Below are 12,996 nucleotides of genomic sequence, written 5' to 3' on the forward strand. Positions count from 1 at the left end.
TTGTATGGACTCCTGCTAAATATTTGCATCACATTCAGCTCAGTCAACCCAAGTAATAAGCAAAACAAACTTTGAAGTGTAAAACTACAAAAATGTATAGAATTCCTTCAACTTTTCAATATTTATTATTTGCCTGAAAATCTGCATGTTGTATAACCTATATCCTCTTCGTAGACGTGTCATATCATCAGGTGAGCATTGTTATGCTGTCATTATTGTTTACCACTCCATAACCATAACCACCGAGAATTAGCCTTCATTTTGTCAATTGTATTCGTTACTGTTCCTGACTTTAGATGTTGCTAGATTGCAGCTGTTCTGGTAACAATGCAATATGAGCGTATCACCGCATACAGCATCCAAGCCAGATGACAGCATACGCGGATTAAGCTATGACAATGCACTGATAAGATGGTTTCTTGATATGAACAAAGGATATGTTTATGTAACAATAGATTAAAGTGCATTTTATATCCCAGCCTGCAGCTACCTTTATTGAGGCCTAAGAAGTTCTCCACTTCAAACCCAAGATTATATATTAAAGTTTAAACAGCCAAAAAATGTGGTCGAAAAAAAATCGCCAATGGTATAGTCTGTCGCAAATAAGGAAACAAAATCGCAATTTGTGACAATGGCGAAACCCTGCGTGATCCGTGGAAATGTTTGCTATTCCATTTTGCTGTTAAATGCTAGTGAATTAAAGGTCTGCAATCCACAGTGTCTGAGTCCCATTTGGGCAACTAATACTTTTAATATATGGCAAATGGTAACCCATACAGATTAATTTTGGAGTATGAAAGTAGACAGAGTATCAGTCTGGAGCTAAAATGGGTTACTCACACACAAACACACATCCGTCCGTCCGTCTTTCCATCCATCCATCCATACATACATACATACATACATATATGAATACATACATGCCTGCATGCCTACCTACCTACCTACCTATATACATACACACCTACACATCATAATCTGAGCTTAACTATTTCATTCACTAGTCTGGACTAGCTTCAAACCTTACAGCTTTAGTTTCACTCTAGGCAATCTAATAAGGATTGCGGTACAGCATGTAAATCATGATGCAGTTTAAATTATTTGAGTTTAGGATGGGACTCCACCAATTTCTGTCAATGTTATACGCCATTTAAGGCAGGCTCTATTTCATCAGATGCAAGAGCCACTTTTGCCACAATGCCGTTTGTTGTGCACTGCATGAATGCTTTGAAAATATCTTATTAACAATGTCATGTCTCACTTTAACTTTGAAGACATTTCGGTTGTATCTTCAATACAGAAGAATTAATATAATTTCTTCGTGCAATGAAAATCTGGGCAAGTCCGAGCTTGGGAGAGGAATCAATACTTGTTGTTGTTGTTTTTGTTGTGGGGTTTAACGCCATTTTCAGCACACGATAGGCTATGCATGGCGGCCAGTATTAATGGTGGAGGAAGAACCCGGGAATAACTACCGACCCACGAGAAGCTACTGGCAAGCTTTCTCACATCCCCACATTGGGAATCAATACTTGTAAAATCTTACACATTGTACATCCTAAAAAAGAAATGACATGGCCACGGGTACTTTTGTGTTGGTGAAGGAAAACTTTACAACACCCACTCCCAATATATAAAAAGTATTAAAATTTTCGGAAGGGGAACAACACGTGCGGTTTGAAATCTGCCATATAACCGATTCTGTGCTAATGTTACTTATCCTGTTGACTTCTTCGGTCACTAATTCATTATCTCTTTATACTGGCTTCATGCCTGGTTATGAAAGTCTAGCCTTCTTCTACACTTCAGATTGGCCATGGCTGGCCAGAATATGAAAAGTGGGCACATCCTAAGGGAATATGATGCGCTTAACTGGGATGCATCACTTGGAGCAACGGTGCATCCGTGAAGAATTTCATCCGTATTTGCCCCAGAAACTTAAATCTACTTATGCTTCGAAATAATATTATTCCCTAAAGTAAGCTCTGCCAGTGTTTCACTTTCTTGAATCAGTTGTTTACGCACTAGTATTCCGGATTTCTTACCCGTTCCATGATGTTGTTGTACGGTCTTAAGTACATCAATACCATAGTCTGCTGGTTCAGTATTTTGTTGAAAAAGTATCTTTACTTCTTAATTTCATTTTTTCATTCGGACTGATTCCGCTTTTGTTAACGCTTCTAGAGATGTATGGTTTGTGGCACATGATCACGCTGAACAAAATTGTTTGAAAAAGGAAATGAAAATTGCCGCAACTTATCAATTGTCCATATCCTAATTGATCAAGGTATTCTGCCTTTCCTGCATGTAACTTTGAAATATTGCTGAAATGTGGATTGACCGGCATGCGTCAATTCTTGCCCTTCCAGCATATACATTAGACCTGTATTTAACACCATCTTCGAGCTCAAAATCACTAACTGGTATCGCCATTAACAATTGCCCAGCTCCATTAATTTGATATACTTCATACCTTTGAAGCTTATTATTATCACTAATATCGGCAAGTATTTGCTAAGGAAAATCGTCATCTGAAGACGAACAATGCTGGGACTCATCCATTTCGAGTTTTTTTTTTTAATAGGAAACCCGCATTGTATACACGAATGTGTGTGTGTGTGTGTGGTTGTGATCTGGTTTTCTAATGTAGCTTTAACAATTTGCAGTCATGTTGCTATGATGTCTACAGTGTGGCAGTGTATAATGATGTCCAGCACTGGGACGTCATGCCGCAGACATGTATCATTATATCACACCAAAACACTTTATCCTGGCAACGGGCCGACCAGTCCTAACACTGACCTCTTAATGCTGAGTCCGAGTGAGGCACCTGCTAGTACCATTTTAATAAACCTTTGGTATGACTCTTTGATATGACTCGGTTCATGCCCGTGACCTCCTCCGTATCCGAGGTAGACGCTTTAACCACTTATGCCACCTTAGCGGTCACCTCTAACTGCACTCATAGCTGTTAATATTTGGCTTCAGATCTTTGATTGTTTCAAATCGAATCTGTAAAACTGCCTTAGTTCCGGTACAAACTACGACATAATGGTTGTTCCAGGGCACTATGGGCAAATCAAATTTAGTTTAACAACCATTCGTCCCAATCTAAAAGCCAGTTGCCTAATTGAAAAAACCGATGTCACAACAAGTGCTATGATGAATTTACTCGTGTGACTTATGTTGCGACAAGTACTTTAAAGGAGAACAGTTAAACCAAACTGCTATACTAGGCCGAGTATATTTTGATATGTGCAACAGGCCGACATCTTAATGTTGAGTACTAAGCGAGGCATCTGCTAGTACCATTTTAATAAGTCTTTGGTACGACTCCGTTGGAACCCGCGACCCGATGCAGACGTTCTAACCAGTTAGGACACCTGAGTGGTCACCTTTAATTGCACTGATTGCCGTTAATGTGTGACCTCGGATCTTTGATTGTTTTAATCGAATATGTAAAACTTCCTTAGTTCTGGTACAAACTACAATATGTTTGTTCCAAAGCACAGTGTGCAAATCAAATTTAGTTTAACAACATTCATGTCAATCTGAAGACTATAAACAGTTACCCACTTGAAAAACAGATGTCGCGACAAGTGCAATGATGACTTTACTCGTGTGACTTATGTCGCTACAAGTACTTTAAAAAAGAACAATGAAATCAAACTTTTATACTACGCCGAGCCTATTCTGAGGTGTGACTGTAAACTAATATGTAGTAGTTCTAACAAGTCACTTGTCTCGAAATGCACAAATTGGTAAGAAACTTGTATGTTCAATTCATGCAATCACGCACCTAGCAGCATCTCTGTTTAAATACTTTACATATCAATTATTAACCACTTTTGCATTTAGTTTCTTTGTTGCTTTGCCAGTGCTTCCCGCTTGTCACACAGCAAATAAGCTACATTAGGATCTATTTGGCAGGTATTGTTTTTTCCAGTCCAGGGTACACATTGCCCTCCAATCAGAAGTTAATGTAGATTTTCCAATGTGTGACAATTCACTGTTACAGAGTGTGACTGAATTTTGTCAGATTTGTCTATCCAAGAAAAGTTCTTATTCCAAACACTAATCCAGGCATCCAAACACTAATCCAGGCATCAAAGACTTTGACTGGCTCCTGGGTGGGAAATGTGCTGTTATTTACAATGTTTGAATTTAGTGGCAGATCATTATAATCTTCATCAATTTGCTGTTTACCCCCAAAATACATATCCAAATTTGCAAATTACATTTTATCTAAGCCTCAGCATGTCGTGATTTGGATGTCACATGCACTACTTATTCAGCTACACTTGGAAATGAACATAAATAATGAAAGCTAAAGTTGTTCATTTGATTTACTCTTATAAATAACCATATGTAGATATCTGGGATTTATCTGCCGCTAAATTCAAACACAGTACCTTTCAGCACATTTCCCACCGAGGAGCCAGTCAAAGTCTTTGAACTTGCTTCAAAGATAAAATGTGCTATTTACTACGGATTTTGAAGCAGATGACTTCTACAAAATTGTAGACCAGTGGTAAGTGTGCCGATATTTACAATGAAAAAATTAGGTAGCTGATAAACCCCTTGATGAGCATATTGGCATTTTAATAGTACACTAAAACAACACAATGCAGTAGCTGGGCTGCAAGTCTAAAGCATGTCGGCGGCCCTCGCTCAAGAAGACCCTTTTTTGCCATTATCGGCTGACTACCGAAACATACCGTAAACTTTTTCGGGACTCGTCGAAAAAGACAACGGAGTCCAACTGTCAATTCCACATCCGCGTTAGAGGGTTATTTGAGAAGTGGATGAAGATGGCCGACATCGAACGATCTTACGACGGGCTACGCGAGGTCATACTCAAGGAGCATGTCCCGAGTACATACCGTAGCGAGTTGACAGTCTTTCTAGCAGAGAGAGAACACCGGACGCTCGAAGAAATCTCTAGCATGACGGAGAGGTACGAGCAGGTACACTCGAAGAGTGGAGGTTCCGGGGGCGGGGACCGACCCCGACCCACTGAGTAGCGCCGTGTGGTGGAGGGAGAGCCGGCTGTCTGTAACCGTCAGGGCGACTGGAAGGTCGGAGAGGGAGCCTCAGGTAAGGATGCCACCCAGAGACCTGGACAGGCCTCACCCACGAAAACCGGACTTGCAGGTCGGCGAGGGCCGCCGACATGCTTCAACTGCAATCGCCCGGGGAATTTTACCAGGAGTTGTACCAAGGGCAGGAAGACCCAGGTGAATACCGTTGCTAGAAAGGAGTGCGAGCCGGAGGTAAGCTGTAAACCAGCACACCTTGCGTCCGCAACTGTCAACGGAGAAAGTGTCACCATCTTGTACGACACTGGGTGTAGCGTTCCAGCCCTTGTCGACAAGAAATACGTGAAGCCTGCGAACTACACAGGGGAGGTAATTGAAGTCCAGTACGCGAACAGCACGTGTGACTCGTTACCAGTGGCTGTCATTGACCTCGATTCACCGTACGTGAAGGGGAAATTGAAGCTGCGTGCTTGGCTGGACTGTCACATAAAGTCATACTGGGATGTCGTTATGTGTTGCCACAACCGAACCCCGAAACCTTCACACCGACGCCAGTGAGTGCTGTGGAAACCAGGTCCAAGAGTCGACAGACGAAACCGACTCCGATGGAAGTTACGTCGACACCGGTCAGTAAAGTACTTCCGGCCGAATTGAGGCAGCTTCAACAGTAGGACGCAACTCTGGCGCAGTTGCACAAATACGCTGCAGAATAACGGAGAAGGAAACTCCGAATGACGCGGTAAAGTTCTCGTACAAGAAGGGGCTCTTGTATCGCCACGTCCGGAAAGGCAGCGAACACTTTAAGCAAGTCGTCGTGCCGAAAGAGAAGCGAGGGGAAGTGTTAAAACTCACGCACGAAAGTCTCATGGGAGGACACATGGGAAATGCCAAGACGCGTGACCGTCTCATCAAAGAATTTTAGTGGCTGGGGGTCCAGGGAAATGTCAAGCGGTTCTGTCTCTCCTGTGACATGTGTCAAAGAATGGCACCGAAAACTGATGATCTACCCGTCCCCTTGGGGAGTACCTCCCTTTTCAATGAACCATTTCGACGCCTCGCGATGGACTTAATCGGACCGATAAAACCCGCTTCGTCGCACGGAAATCGGTATATTCTAACGGTCGTAGATTACGCTACACGCTATCCGGAGGCCGTCGCGTTGCGTAATATTGATTCGGAAACCGTCGTGGAAGCACTGTTTGGGATTTGGTCAAGAGTCGGAGTGCCCGACGAGATCCTGACCGATCAAGGGACACAATTCATGCGTCGCGTGATGGCAGACGTAAAGCGACTGATGTCTATTAAACACCTCACGACTACACCGTATCACCTCCAATGTAACGGACTGGTCGAACGGTTTAAATGGACATTGAAGAACACGCTCAACAAGCTGTACGAAGGCCTCCCGAAGGATTGGGATCGGTACATTCCTGCAATGCTTTTCGCATATCGGGAAGTACCTCAAGCGAGTTTAGGATTTTCTCCCTTTGAACTCTTGTACGGGAGGACCGTAAGTGGCCCAATCACCGTCCTGAAACAGCTGTGGACGGACGATCACGCTGTCGAAGAGGTACGTACTACCTATCAGTACGTCGCGGATTTGCGAAAAAAAACTAGAGGAAGTTTGTTCACTCGCACAGGAGAGCCCCAAGCGAGCGAAGGCGCGTCAAGCGAAGTATTACAACATGCGTGCGAAACCACGCCAGTATGACGTTGGCAACAAGGTGTTGTTGCTGATGCCCCAAGAACGCAACAAGTTGCAAGTTTCTTGGAGGGGACCGTACGTCGTAACCGGGAAAGTCGGAGGTCAAACCTATCGGATACGACTACCGACTAAGGAGAAGCTATACCATGCCAATCTCTTTAAGCGATACCGGGAAGGGGAGACGGCCAGTGATTTTGTCGTCGCTACGATCGTCACCGAGGACGCCGAAGGAGACACGGAAGGGGCGAATACTGTCCCGAGCTGTCCGTTAACGAGGGCTGAGACCCCCTCGGACGTGGATTGCGACCCCATGTTGACTACGGTACAGCGGAAAGAGATAGAGACGTTGCTGGCCGGGTATTCCGATGTGCTTACGGAAATACCCGGGAGAACGTCACTTGTCGAATTCGGGCTAAAACTGGTGGACGACCAGCCAGTCCAGTGGAAACCCTAACTCTTGCCCCACGAAAAAGGACACGTCGTAAGGGAGGAGATCGAGCAGATGATTGCTCAGTGAGTAATCGATCCCGCCGACTCTCCGTACAGCTCTCCGGTAGTCCTAGTGTAGAAGAAGGATGGCACACATCGGTTTTGTGTCGACTACCGAAAGCTGAATCAGATGATGCATTTCAAGTGGAAACGCTACCTGACCCAGAACATATTTTCTCTTCTGTCTCGAAGGCGACATTTTTCCCAAAGTTGGATTTGTCCAAGGGATATTGCCAAATCCCTGTGAGAAAGGATGATAGGGCAAAGCTCGCTTTTGCTACTCCCAATGTGACATACCAATGGTTGGTCATGCCATTCGGAGTCCAGAATGCGCCCAACATCTTCACTAGAATGATGCGGAAGTTGTTGCAGCCCTTGCGCGATAGGGCTGTCAACGACTTCATGGGGTGAACACCTCACTCTGCTAACCGAAGTTTTTGAGCGGCTGCGTCAGGAGGGATTGACGGCTCACCATTCCAAATGTCACCTGGAGTTCCGAACCTTGGACTATTTGGGACACACCCTTAGTCAAGGCAAGCTCTCCCCCGAAAAGTCAAAGGTGGAGCAGCTGGGAAACACCGCACGGCCCACCACGAAAACTGAGGTGAGATCATTCCTGGGATTGGCCGGGTATTACCGGAGGTATGTGGCCAGTTTCAGTGCGATCGCGAAGCCGTTGTCTGACCTGACCAAGAAACGGGCCCCGGGTAAAGTTATTTGGACGGATGCGTGCGAGTCCTCTTTCCAAACGCTAAAGGATAGGCTTACATCCGACACAGTTGTCCGCCTACCAGATCTGTCCAAAGACTTCGTGCTTCGCACTGACGCATGCGACACGGGACTGGGAGCAGTACTGTTACAAGAGCACGAGGGGACGCTTTTCCATGTCGCGTACGGCTGTCGGAAATTGCCTGCTGCCGAGAACAACTACTCCGTATCGGAGAGGGAATGCCTCGGAATATCACGGTTTGAACGGTACTTGTATGGACGCAAGTTCATATTGGAAACTGACCACCAACCCCTCTCCTATCTCACGCAGGCGAAATTGTCTAGTGGACCCTTGATGCGATGGTCGCTGTTCTTACAGCAGTACCAGATGCAGATCAGATACGTGAAACGAACAGAGAACGTAGGCGCTGATTTCATGAGTAGGAGCGCTGAAATGGCATATATCGATCTGTCGCTGTTGTTGTAGGGTTTAACGCCATTTGGCTATACATGGCGGCCAGTATTAATGGTGGAGGGAGAACCCGGGAAACCCCCAGAAAGAACCACCGACCCACAAGAAACTACTGGCAAGCTTTCTCACATACCAACATAAGCCGAACCCGCGACTCGAACCCACGCAGACAGAGGTGAGATGGCAGTGATCCGTAACGGTGAGGGCTTTAGACCACTCGGGGCCCCAGATCGCTCTGTTAATAACCGTATGTTGTGTATATATTCGTGTTCGTAGTCAGCGTGTAGCGTCGCTATGATTTTTTCTTTTATTGCGTGTGTAACGCACATTTGCATTTGGAGCAAATTTGGGGGAATAAAATCCCGATTTTATTCTCAAGCGTGCGGGGGAGGGGTGGTTGTCACGTTATAAGTAAGGAACAATAGCCAGATTGCAACATGTATATGCTAGACCCTGAGGCTAATTATTCGCTTCATAAATGTTGCGAGTGTAAGACGACATCAAAAATACGGGTGGGAAGCCAGTTGTATATAACATGGCCATACGAACTTGTTACTGGCGCCTTATTCTGCTGAGTGTGATTCACAGGTAAGTGGCAGGAATTGCCGGTGTTGGCTCAAAGGACTATCAAGTGGGAGTTGTAAATCCACCCTTGACAGACTGCCGGGGAGGGGGCAATGTCTGCTAATTATGTAGACCATGGGTGAATCGACATCCACTCGGAATTAAGCAAGGCATGGTCACCATTGGAATCGCAAGTTTAAATCCAGTGTTTTGAAACTGAACGTCAGTAGTCTCTAAACCATCTTGCGGGAATTACAGAAGGAAGTTATAAGCTATTCCGATGTCATTTGAAATTGGTGGGAAACATTGTTATTCTGGGAATTACAAAGGAGCTTCAGAAAGGAAGCTTTTAAGGACCGGAGAAGCTGTAGGAGACAGAGAAGGGAAATACCCTGGTACAGTTGGTCCCAAGTCTCTGGGAGACAAGAAAAGGTGAGAATGGAAGTGAAGGAAGTGGAAGGTTGAAGGATGTAGTTGTTGGACTGAAGGTGTACTGGGTACCAGTCAAGAATACTACAGATCAAGAGATGAGTAGAAACACAGGACAGGAGGAAAATCTATCACACTAAGTCAGATGATGAAATAGGCCGTCACTTGGTCGAGTGAAAGATGAGTGATAGGGTTTTTAATATTGAATTTCATTTGAGGAAGGACTATCTGTAATTGAATGGCATTAAATTTGTTGTTTATTTGAATTTCACCTTTTGTGTATTCAGTAATTTAACTGTCGGCATCACTGACTGGGGGCTCTGAGCTTTGCATCTCTATCACTACTTCAATTTCTAACAAAAACGAGCCAGGGTGGGTCTTCTGTAATAATTAATGATAATATTGTGAGCACCCCACCCCAGCCTAAGGTAGTCTACGAGACCCTTTACAATGACAAAATATATCTTCTGGTGATTTTTTGGTGACAACCTTTTTGGAAAATAAGACAAATAATATAGATTTGCTTAATACCTGATGTTTCTATTTTAAAAAACCACAGACACCGTAGATGTCAGGAAAGTAGATATTTTATATTTGATAATCATTAGCATTTATTGCAGGTGACAACAGTCATATTGATGCGCTAATGGTGATGCAGGATGCAAAGAGCATGGAAGTAGTAATGTCATGATTTTTTTGGTAATATGATGATTGCTTGTTATCAATAAAGTAATAAATATCCCATTTTTTTCTTCAGTTTTCATTGCCTATTACATTAATATACTTTGAAAAATATTCACTACTTGTTCTGATGACAAATTTTGAAAATTGGCTATAAAGATATTGAGGTTGGCAACTTTTATGGCGACAACTTTTTAAAAGCCAGGACCATCCCTGTGTCTTCATGTGAATCACTAAATGTCCATTCAGATGAAACAATTTATTATATGCTTGACACATAAACGATTTATCTCTAGTACACGTGCTCTCGTGCGCTGATTCAGGCTTCAACTCTGACTAAATAGTTTATCATATACTTAATACTTAAATGTTTTTTCTCCACTATGGGTCCTCATATGCTCATTCATGAGTCACACCTCTACTGTGGCTAACTGTTTTTTTCCATAAACTTCACACTTATTTGTTCTTTCACCATGATGTGTCCTCATTTACTGATTCTGAACTCCACAAAGGCTCAATATTTTTATCACATTCTTCATACTTAAATAGTTTTCTCCAGTACGTGTCCTTGTGTGCTCACTGAATGTTACTTTGACACTGAACCTTTCATGATATATTTTGCAAGTACATGGGCTTTTATTAGTATGTATCCTCAGATGTCTCACTCAACCTAAAGATTGTATCATATGATTCACATTTAAATAGTTTTTCTGTATTATGTGGCTCGAATGCCGATTCAGACTTCCACTGTGAACATCTTGACATAAATCACACTTAAATGATTTTTCCAGTATGTATAATGTAGCGTCATTAGACATTCACTGCAACTAAACCTTTTTGTCACATACTTCAGGTTTAAATCTTCTCTCCATTATGAATCCTGATATACTTTATTAGAAAAAAATGTGACTAAACCTTCAATCATTTACTTTACACTTAACTGGTTCCTCCCCAGCATGTATCCTCAGGTGCTGTTCAGAACTGCACTGTGGCTAAACCTTTATCACACACTTAACAATTACATGTTTTCTCATCAGTATGTGTCCTCTTGTGCTGATTCAAATCTCCTTGCCACTTAAACGTTTTATTACATACTTCACATTTAAATGGTTTTTCTTTACTATGTGTCCTCAAGTGCTGCTTCATGCCTATTTTGCGAGAAAACATTTTGTGACATACTTCACACTTGAATGGTTTATCTCCAGTATGAATTCTATTGTGAAGCATTAGACTGTCACTGCGACAAAAGTTTTTACCACATACTTCACATTTGAATGGTTTGTCTCCAGTATGTATCCTCATGTGCGTATTCAAGTTTCCTCTCTGGCTAAACCTTTTATTACATATTTCACACTTATATGGCTTTTCACCTGTATGTACCCTCATGTGCCTATCCAGGTCTTCACTGTGACTAAACCTTCTATCACATATTTCACACAATTTAACAGTATGTGTCCTCATGTGCAATGTCATAGTTGTAGTATTACTAAACATTTTATCACATAATCCACACTTGAATGGTCGTTCTCCTGCATGTGTATTCATGTGCTCGTTCAATGTTCCGAAGAGACTAAACCTTTCATAGCATATTTCACACTTAAAAGGCTTTTCGCCAGGAAGTTCCATTACGTGATTATACCACTGGCTCTTGATTCAGGAGAAAGCTAATGATAAATCCCTCCCCAATTAACACAAGGTAACTAACTCTCGCAGGTAACACTTTTACTCCGGTTACTAGAAACACCGAAATACACTGAAAAACCGAAATACACAGAAATACACACCGAAATACACATGTATTTAAATGTTCTCTGTGTATATATCGGTTTCCACACACAAATTATTAATTGGTTTTGTATGAATAATAATATAATGCAAAATAAAATATGATTTATGTGATTTTGATACGTACTATTTACTTTTTTCCTATTTATAGCATGTAACGATGTCACTCGGTTGTACTTGATTCGACAGACCTGATACATGGCGAATCGTAGTAATACATACACAGAGTGAAAGGGAAAAGTATCGAAGTATCAAAAGTATTTGCCGACATTATATCATATATTTACTATAACTTTCAATGATATAGTTTTTGACAAATAAATAACATTTAATTTATTTTTTGTTTAAAAGGTTTCCAAATATTTGGCATATATATTCTGGTTATGATGATATGACAGTTTGCAAGGATGTTAAGAAAGTATTCTTCTTGGAAATAGGTGAACGGGGAATAGTCATACATGTTTGAATAATAATAAAATGCAAAATAATTTAAATTTATATGAATTATTTATTCTTTACTTGATTTGACATATATATGATAAACGGCGAATTGAAATACATACACAAAGTGAAAGTGAAAAGCAGCAGGGGGGGGGGGGCGAATCCGACATTTTGTCCAATCGTTATTTTGCTTAATTATTACTTTCTGCACTCAACGATCTAGTGTCGTCAGCGCCTGGTAAAAAAAAAAACGACGTCGTCGTTGAGGGATCGTCCAATCGTCATTTGGTTTAATTAACACCTTCTGCGCGCCGATCCCCAGCGTCGTCAGCGTCCGGTAAGCACATCGACGACCGCGTCGATGTCATCGCCCCCCCCCCCTGCTGCTAAGTGGCTACTTACAACTAACCGAATATTTGGTCAAGTCCGATACGATATCGTGTCCGAGGGTCATGTAAATTTATCGTTACGAATCCATGTGGGGTCGACTGAGCATGACTAAAAAAGTTTCGAAAAACATTAAAGTCCATGTCACCGCCGCACCATGTCTGCCAGATATTTCGTAGCGTGTGTGTATCAACGCCGTTGAATACGGCAAGAATATTACAGTTGTCTCTGATTACTTTTGGAATCTGAGTGTATCGTTGAGTGACATATATCACGTCAGTGTTTTTATGCCTGCC

Source organism: Sinohyriopsis cumingii, chromosome 9 (genome assembly GCF_028554795.1).
Source record: "Sinohyriopsis cumingii isolate HCF-2022 chromosome 9, ASM2855479v2, whole genome shotgun sequence".
Lineage (NCBI taxonomy): Eukaryota > Metazoa > Mollusca > Bivalvia > Unionida > Unionidae > Sinohyriopsis > Sinohyriopsis cumingii.